General features: G+C 42.9%; 1 long non-coding RNA gene across 1 annotated transcript; it reads left to right on the forward strand.

Moving 5' to 3' along the window:
* The first annotated feature begins 1929 nt into the window (after nucleotides 1-1929).
* On the forward strand, nucleotides 1930-7880 carry LOC126041390 (uncharacterized). Its single transcript, XR_007506825.1, has 3 exons — nucleotides 1930-2909; nucleotides 4819-5010; nucleotides 7269-7880. It is a non-coding gene; the product is annotated as an uncharacterized LOC126041390 (long non-coding RNA).
* Nucleotides 7881-10180: the final 2300 nt, after the last annotated feature.

Below are 10180 nucleotides of genomic sequence, written 5' to 3' on the forward strand. Positions count from 1 at the left end.
GGGGGGGGGGGGGGGTGTGTTGCTATTTCCCAGGAAAAAGACTGCAAAGGCACCAGAATCTTCAATGTTTTCACCAGCTGTGGATCCTAAGTACTGTACTGCAATTAACAGTGACTTGGAGCAAGATGCAATGTATTTTTTCAAGTGCATTCCCTGTGCCCTGTGTGCTAACCGTTGCAGCTCCCACTGATGTTGAGACGGAGGGTTAGGCTGACTCAATATGTTTTCAGATCTGCCGGCACATTTCAATGCTGTTAGCACTTTACTTCAGGTATGTGCAGCTGACCTGGTGATTTAATTATTTTGTGGTGATACCTAGCAGTCCCAGGCACAGCCCCGCTGTGCTTGATGCAGACAAGACAAACCCCAGACAGCGCAAAAGAGCTCACAGCTTAAAGCCTGGGTGCACTTTAGACAAGCCTTGAAGGTCTTCCAGGGACTTCATCCCCCATCTCTGATGCTGCACTTGCCTAAGCAGCGTTCTTAAACCAGCTCTTAGGTGGAGATAGCTTTAAGCCCCTGCCTGTCCTTGGAAAAACATTCCACCTGGTCTTTCATCAAGCTTTTATCTTTAAACTTTCACCCCCCTCCCCTCAATAGGAAGCATCCGGGAAAAAAATCAGCAGTTATAAATATTAAAAGTTTCATCTGCAGTGAGTGAACAACCCTTATCAGGCTGCACACCCGCTGCTGCTACTGCTCTACAGGTCTCCACAGACTGCAGATTATAGATGCTTTAATCATAGTGCGTATTAACTGGAAGGCCAGATTGAAGTACCAGGCAGAGAGCGCATAAGTCACTCCTGTTATTATTTGATTTATATCAGATGTGGGGAGCGGGGAGAGGGCTGTTCTGGGCTTTTTTGTTGTTGTTGGGTTATTTCGGTGAGCATAAAAGATAGTTTTATGAAAACATTGACATAGTCCCCCAGCCTCCCCACCCATCACAGCCTCATTCCCCCACCAGAGGATACTGATAAGGTCTCTCTGTGTTGCAATGGACTGCCCTTGGTTTATTTTCCTGAGCTTTCATTCATTTAAAGGCCATTCAAAGTCATCCCAGCCTGAAGGTAAAAGATAGAGCCACTCATCAAGAGCACAATGGGATTTATCTTGTGAGTCAAAGGTCCGAGTCACTACGGTGTTTGTGTTAATCAGCTTAGATTCTTACTTTTAAGCTATTCATTAGGGGATAGAAGGAAGTGTAGATTTACATCCATAAATAAGGGGAAAAGTGCAAATGCCAGCCAGAGGCTTGGGGCAGGCTTGCCTCGAGTAGAGGGGTCTCTGCTCTGGGGCAGTCAGTGCCTGTCCTCTTCCAGCACAGTGGGACAAATTCCACTCGGCTGCAGGCTGGCAGTCGTCCTCCGGGAAATTAGGCTTGTGTGTGTAAAATAACTCACTTTTCACACCATACACGTGAGTATCTCAAGGGGATATTAGGAACTGCCCAATGTGCATCCTCTGCCTGTCATCTTAACCACCTGGGAGTCTACCTCTGCCCCTCTGGATTGCACATAAGCTTCTTTCAGCATAAAGGAGCTGGACACCGAGTGAGTTCATAAATCCTGTCTTAGCTCCAAAGGGACCAGATCCACAAAGCTCCCACGTGCTTAAAAAAAACCGCAAACAGTAAAAAATGCTTAGCCCTGCTAAGGACCTGCTATTAGTATTAAGGTGGTTTCCCAGCCTTGAGATAGTGAAAGCTGCAGTGTAGCCTTAACCCCTGTGTTTTCCGTTACCTAGTTTTGAAAAACAAATGAGCTCTTGCCTAATTTACAGCCCTGCTCAGGCAAAGAGGGCTACAGGATCTCAGTTCGACTGACACCAGCCTTCTCCAGCACTATTATAATCAATATTCATTAACTGAAGTCTATTGGACTTGGAGATTTACTGCTATTAATAAGCCAAGAGTCTATCTTAGTGTAGTTTATGATGGAAATTTTAGGTCTGTTAATAAAAAGAATTGCTTTTCTGCAGTTTCTTAGCCCTGTCCCTGGGCCATGCTTGCATCACTAAAAAGAGAGAACTGGAGCACATAGGCAGAGCCAAAAGACAGAAAAACAGAGGGAAACTTCTCTTCAGAGCTGGTGGAAGGCACCTGCAGCTGGATTAGCGTATGGCCAGCTTCAGAAATAACCCTCTTGTTATCTAAGCAAGTAGAGGGTTAAAAATCTGTGAAGAATTTAGTGAGGTTAGAAGTTTCACATACTAACAAAACCAAATATGTACACAATGTCTAGGATCAGGCTGACCGTCCTTGAGGTTGTCAGAAGCGATGAATTAGAGAACTACTAATCAGGAGTTGGCTATCCTTGAAGGAGAAACATCCTGGAAAATATGTCAACTATATGTACTTTTAATTATCATGTTTGTACTTACTTCTGGATAGTTAGCTAAACTGCGTCCTTAAGCGAACTACCCTCATTATAATACTAAAACTCACACCCCCTGGGCAGGAGACCCCGGCCCAGGCGGAGACCCTTACTCATAGAGCATGCGTAATGAGAACAGAGATTGTGTAACCATATGTGTAACCATATGTAAATTACTAACCAATCAGTATTAGAGGGAAGTCTGTGGGAACCTACCAAGTGAAAATAATGCGTATAAAAGGAACTCTGGAGAATACCGAGGTGTGCTAGTTAGTGGGAAAGCACCTAGTACCCAAACTTGCACAACTTTGTAATAGACAATATCTGGTCTCTGCGTGTGAGATCGGCTCATTGCACACCGGGTACCGAAACCCACTTTTGGGACAACAGTTTTGGCAGCCCACATGGGACATCACTGAGAAGCCTTGCCTGGATCGACTTGTTGCAATCAGCGAGGAGAAGCGGACTGCTTGGACTCCAGCACACTCTGAACTGATTTTTGGCCACTCCGACGGCTCCTCTCCCTGCTGGGCAGTAAGTAAAGTGGCAATGCTGAAATCAAGATATTGCTGAATAAGGGATCTGCTAAGAGGGGCTATTTGTCATTTAATATTTTGTATTTGGTTAATGACGGGACGCATCCCTTGTTTTGTATTTGATTTGGTATCTGTCTCGTAATGTTACGCTCATTTGAATTTTGAATATTTCTGCAGAAGTCGTTCCCTTAGAAGGACTGCAGCAGGAGACTGAGATACACAAGTAGGCGCCTCATATACAGTTTCTTAAGAAACAATATGGGATCTGGCCCCTCTACTGAGACACCCTCTTGTTCTCCTTTGGGATGCATCCTGAAACATTGGGTTAAGTTTGGACGATACTGTAATTAATGGCAGCCAACGTATAAATTAGATGATCAAGAAGCGTGGCCTGAAAATGGATCCATAAATTATAATACTATACCACAATTAATGTTGTTTTGTAGAAGGAGGGATAAATGGGATAAGGTTCCTTATGTTGATACACTTTTCTCTTTACTTAATAACCATGAAGTCCAAAGGAAGTGTGGTTTGATGAATAATGATGCTAATGGCGTGTATGTGTTAGCTGATAATGGAAAGAAAAAGCAAAGGTGGTGTTCTGCATGTGATATAGGGAAAGGATATATTAGGAAAAGTGAAGAAGAAGAGGATGCTCAAATGTCGGTGGCAAAACCCAATGATAGACAGCAGGATCTTGAAAGCGAGAGTGATAGCAGTAAAAAGAAGAAAGAAGGATTATATCCAGGGATTGGATACCTTTAGCCTGATCTCAGGGAGAACCTGATTTCAACAACAGCCAGTTATTCAAGCTCCTTTGCATCAAGCAGTAGGACCAGAAGGGTTACCTATGTTTGTACATTTACTACATCAGATTTATTAAATTGGAAGGAGTCAGTAGGGTCATATCGGGATGATCCTGAAAAGATGCATAGGTTGGGACAAAGTGTCATAATGAATCATAACCCCACATGGGGAGATACGCAGATGTTGTTAAATACCCTATTTACTCCAGAAGAGAAAAGGTTAGTATTAGAAAAATCTAAGGAAGAAAATGAAAGGCAAAACGTGAAGGATGATCCTAATAGATTCATGCCAAAAATGGACCCCAGTTGGGATCTCAATACTACTACAGGAAGGATAATGGTTAAACAATATCAACAATTGATTCTTTATGGGATACACCATGGGGTCCCTAGGCAAAACAATATTTCTAAATTGTATGGGGTACAACAAGGGATAGATGAGAAACCCACAGCATTCTATGAGAGATTGTGTGAAATAGCGAGGAAATGGACTGATTTAAATCCAGAGGAAGAAAGTAGCAAGATGATGTTTAATATGCCGTTTATCAGGCAAGCAGCCCTAGACATCTGAAAGAAGTTACAGAAGGTTGATGGAGCTGAGGGAATGTCCATTTCACAATTAATAAAGATAGCATATAATAATAGGGAAGAGGTAAAGAAGAAAGAGAGGCAAAAAGAAAAAAAAAAAGGTGGGAAACTACAGGCTGCCTTACTAGCTGTTGCTATAGTGGGTGCTTCATGTCGGGGTCAAGGGCAAGGAAGAGGAGGAAGCTTTAGAGGAAACATGACCCAAGGAAGAGGCAGAAGTTGTGGTCCTCGAATTATGGATAACCGGATAGGACCAAATCAGTGTGCTTATTGTAGAAAAGAAGGACATTGGAAAAATGCATGTCCAAAATTGGAAAAACGGGACACAACTACCTGTGGAGGGGGGTTGGGTACCTGAAGCCAATATTACCAGTAAGAAGCCCTGGTCCCAGGAATACCAAATAATGCAAGACCTAAGGGCAATAAATCAAATTGTGCTTGATGTCCACCCGGTGGTACCAAATCCCTACACTTTGTTATCTGCTATTCCTGAGAATAACATTTCTTTTACAGTACTGGATTTAAAGGATGCTGCCTTTTGCATTTTGCTGGAAGCTGAGAGTCAGAAGTTGTTTGCTTTCGAATACGAGAGTCCATCCACAGGACACAAAGTTCAACTCTGCTGGACGGTACTACCACAAGGATTCAAGAACAGTCCTACTTTGTTTGGTAACGTACTGGCCGAAGAATTAGAACACTGACAAGGTAAGAAGCCTTCTGTCACTCTTTTATAATATGTAGATAATATACTTCTGGGGACAGAAACTGTACAGCAGTGCAAGGAGGCGGCCATAAGTTTGTTGAACTTTTGGGGATTAGCTGGATATCGAGTATCTCAGAAAAAGGCACAAGTGGCACAGAGGGTTCTTATCTATCTTGGATTTGAAATATCACAAGGAGAGAGAAAACTGGGGACTGGATGTAAAGAAGCGGTATGTCAAATTGCCCTACCTCAGTCCAAAAGAAAACTAAGAGGATTCTTAGGAATGGCAGGATGGTGTAGACTGTGGATACCCAATTTTGGGTTAATAGCCAAGCCTCGATATGCAGCCATAAAAGGACCAGGAGAAGTCCTAGAGTGGACTTTGGAGTGTCAAAGGCCCTGATGAAAGCTTCTGATTTAGGATTACCAGATTTTACTAAACCCTTTACATTACATGTACACAAGAGATTGCTCATAGCATAGAGTTTTGACCCAAACGTTGGGGGAGTGGGAAAGACCAGTGCCATGTTTTTCTGAACAACAAGATAAAGTAAGCAAGGGGTGGCAAGCCTGTCTCTGGGCTGTACGTGCAACTGTATTGTTGATTCAAGAAGCTTGGAAATGACTGTGGAATAATTAATTACTGTATTTGTTCCGCATGCAGTAGTTGGGGTATTAGAGCAGAGAGGACAGCATTGGTTATCCCCAAGCAGGATGATACAGTGCCAAGCTGTATTATTGGAACAAGATGGTATAATCACGAAAACATCTTCCTCCTTGAACGCAGCCACATTGTTGCCTATTACTGGTGATGAGAATTTGGTACATGATTGCATTCAATCTCTTGAACAAGTGTATTCCCATCGACCAGATTTGAAGGACAGCCCTCTGGAAAATCCAGACTGGATCTTATTTGTCGATGGTAGTAGTTTTGTTTCTAAAGGAGAACAAAAGGCCGGAGATGCAGTAGTGACTCTGAATGAAGAAATTGAGTCTCGGCCTCTTCTTATACACATTTCTGCACAAAAAGCTGAATTGATTGCTCTTACTGGAGCCTTAGAGTTATCACAAGGGAAACGAGTGAATATTTTTACCAGTTCTAAATATACTTTTGGAGTTGTGCATGCTCATGGAGCCGTATGGAAACAACGGGGACTTCTATCATCCCAAGGAACTCCTGTGAAGCATGGGGCAGAAATCTTAAAGTTATTAACAGTAGTCACTATGCCGAAAGAAGTTGCTGTAATACGTTGCAAAGCTCATCAGTTTGGATATATAGATGTAATTAGGGATAATTGAAAAGCTGATGAAACTGGGAAAAGAGTATCCTTTAATCAAGTAATGGGCATGCTGGTGTCAGAAACAATGATAAAATTGGAAGTTCCAAAACATAATGAAAAAGGAAATGAGTTAGCCAAACTTTTAGGTTGTGAAAAAACTAAGGATGGATAGTGGGTTACCCCAAATGGACAATGCATAGTTAATGCTCCAGTTATGAGAGAATTATTGGAAAGGACTCATAAAAGTACACATATGGGAGCTGATGCACTGGTTTTCAGTATTAAAAGATATGCAATAGGACCCAGAGTGCAACAGTATGCTGAAGGACTTGTTAAACAATGCCAAGTTTGTTGCAAGAATAATCCAAAACATAGAAAAGAAGCCTTCACCTGGAGAGGTAAAGTGAGGGCATCTCCCTGGCAAATACTGGAAAGTTGATTTTTTTCTGAGTTACCAAAAAGTAGAGGATACCTTTTGGTATTAATGGATACCTTTTCAGGGTGGCCCGAAGCCTTCCTGTGTTGCACCAACAAGGCTAGAGAAGTAATAAAGATATTATTGAGGGAAATAATTCTTAGGTTTAGAATCGCAGAAGAAATCTCCTCAGATAAATGCTCCCATTTTATTGCTGAAGTAGTGAAAGAAGTTTCTAAATTCTTACAAATAAAATGGGAATTAGATACCCCATGGAGGCCACAATCCAGTGGAAAAGTAGAAAGAATGAATCAGACCTTAAAAAGACAAATTGCAAAACTGTGCCAAGAAACTTATTCTAAATGGGTAGATATGCTGCCTATAGCCTTAGTACGAATCTGAATTACACCTAGAACTAAAGAGAAAGTAAGTCCCTTTGAAATATTGTATGGGAAACCATATTCCATAAACCTAACAGGAGACCACGGACAGATGCATGTAACAGGAGCTCAGATGCTCTCTGAATACTTTTGTCAATGGCAAAGACTCTTTCCTTCCTGTACAGGTATAAACGAACAAGAACTCCAGTGCCATTAATACGCCAGTACACTTCTTCCAACCTGGGGATCAGGTGTATCTCTGGACATGGAGAGATGAAGCATTAAAGGAGGAGTGGCAAGGACCGTATATTGTGGTGTTGGTAACAAATACTGACGTCAAATTAAAGGGAATAGATTCCTGGATTCACTACACTTGAGTAAAAACAGCTCTGGGAGAAAAGTAGACTTCTGAAGAGATACAGCCACTGAAATTGAGGATCTCCGAAGCCTCACGAATTGTACCTGGTCCATTTATTCAGTATTTTTTAAAATATGTATCAAATTGTGGGAATCATTCTGTTTCAATTTTGTATCATAGGCTTACAAGCTCAGTGTACCATGATCTACCTATTCCCGCAAATGTGTCATGGCAAAATTTGTGGATTAATACTAATATTGACCCTAGAGAGATACAGGAATTGAATGACTTGATTGTTTGATTCAGAAGAATTTCCACTGATCTAGATGAAATTTGGAAACAGACTGAGATATTACATAAAATTCAAAAAGATGACACATCCTGGGGATTGGAAGAAGCATGGAAATGGTTAACTTCCTGGTTTCCTGACCTCAGCTTTTGGATTAAAAGGTTAATAGCTATAATGATAATTATACTGCTTGCCTTTATATGCATATATGTTGTGTTAAAATGTACTTTAAATGTTCAACTGTAAGAAAAGTAGTATATGAAAAGATTATATCAGACTTAAATAGGAAGTACAAGTTTCTTTGTATAAATCTCAAAGAGGGGAATTGTTATCTAAGCAAGTAGAGGGTTAAAAATCTGTGAAGAATTTAGTGAGGTTAGAAGTTTCACATACTAACAAAACCAAATATGTACACAATGTCTAGGATCAGGCTGACCGTCCTTGAGGTTGTCAGAAGCGATGAATTAGAGAACTACTAATCAGGAGTTGGCTATCCTTGAAGGAGAAACATCCTGGAAAATATGTCAACTATATGTACTTTTAATTATCATGTTTGTACTTACTTCTGGATAGTTAGCTAAACTGCGTCCTTAAGCGAACTACCCTCATTATAATACTAAAACTCACACCCCCTGGGCAGGAGACCCCGGCCCAGGCGGAGACCCTTACTCATAGAGCATGCGTAATGAGAACAGAGATTGTGTAACCATATGTAAATTACTAACCAATCAGTATTAGAGGGAAGTCTGTGGGAACCTACCAAGTGAAAATAATGCGTATAAAAGGAACTCTGGAGAATACCGAGGTGTGCTAGCACAACTTTGTAACAGACAATATCTGGTCTCTGCATGTGAGATCGGCTCATTGCACACCGGGTACCGAAACCCACTTTTGGGACAACAGTCTTGCTTTCCTGTAGTTTTTTAAGCCACCGTCCTACATGCACATGAGTGGAGCAAAACTCGAGCTGTTTGGGAACGTCACCCGCTCAGCAGCAAGCCTGAACTCTCTGGCCACTTTCCTTCTGTACCTGGAGCACTATCAGTCAGACACAAGCACGCTGCTGGGATCCCGGGAATTTACCCAGTGTTTTATAGCTGGAGGATATCTGCCAGCGATGACTGCTAGTTCCTCATGGGCTGTAGTGCCAACCTTCCTCTTCTTGAGAAATAAACCCCAGGATGCTGTGGCTGCTGGTGCACACACAGAGGGGGTGAGTGTCAACTCCATCCTAACAGAGTTAAATCCTGCAGAGTCCCTGGCCTGCTGGTATCCCCATTTCGTTGCTAAATGAACGGAGGAAACCTTATCACAATGAGCAGACTGCAGTCCCACTAACGTAGCTCCGCTTGCGCTAAAGATAATTGATGCTTTAATAAAGCTGCACATTATCCAGATTGTGGCTGGAATGCTTATGTGAGGAGAAGCATCAATCACAGGTCACTGTATTTAACTTTTTTCAAATATTTAGGTGGGTGGCAAAGTGCATTCCTGTGCTGCTCTTGGGGAAAGAGTGTTGGGCTCCGACATACAGAGTGAATGAATCATCAGATCCCTTTTGCCTGCATCAGTTTCCTGCAGATTGGGAGAGTGAGGATTTACATTTTGGTTACCTCACCTGGAGACGGGACATACCATGTGCTGTGGTCTTGGAAACAGAGGCTTGATGACCAAGAACTGCATTTCCCAAGTGGAAGGCCTTCGGTCTCATCTGCTGGTGAAGAGACGGGTCTCTGCTGGGTGTGCTGCTCTGCCCAGGTAAGGTCCTCCTGCAACTTGGGCAATGGCTCCTGGAGTTGAGTGAGTCTTGAGAGAAGCTGTAGGTGAAATTTGCTGCTGTGTCACACAGGTAGACTTACGGAGGGAGGGGGGTCAGGGGGAGGGATGCAGGCAGTTAAGTGAAGTCCCACTGCAGTGCCTGATTTACTTCAAACTTTCTCTTCATTTCATACTCGGCAGCAGAGATTGTTTTCCCGGCAAAAATCCTCCCCGTTCTTGGTGCCCAAGAGTGGAAGGCTGAAGCCCCCCGTCTTCCTCATGGGGGGGCATTGCTGCCACTGGCAACTTTTGCCTGGGGCTTTGGTCCTGGTGGTCTGAGTTGCTGATGTGGAGCCTGCCAGGCTGCGTCCCACAGGCCAGCGAAGCTGGAAGCCATCCTGTGTGGTCCTCTGCAGCACCCAGGCCCTGGGGAGCAACTGGGGGGGGTTTTCTCTCAGCTGCCCTCCCACATTCTCATCGTCTTGTTTGGAGGTAAATGCCGCCCTGGGTGTTCTGTACAGAGCTGGGCAGCAGGCGATTGCTCTTTGGGAGTTTCATCCGCTGCTGGTTGCTTATCTCCTTGTTACAAGACTGTGGAAAAGCCTCTGCTTTTAGCAGCTGGCAACGTGCGCTATCATGGAAAAAAAACAGATTAAAAAACTCTGGTTTGAACCTAAAAGACAGGCATCAGA

This window comes from Accipiter gentilis, chromosome 7 (assembly GCF_929443795.1).
Source record: "Accipiter gentilis chromosome 7, bAccGen1.1, whole genome shotgun sequence".
Lineage (NCBI taxonomy): Eukaryota > Metazoa > Chordata > Aves > Accipitriformes > Accipitridae > Astur > Astur gentilis.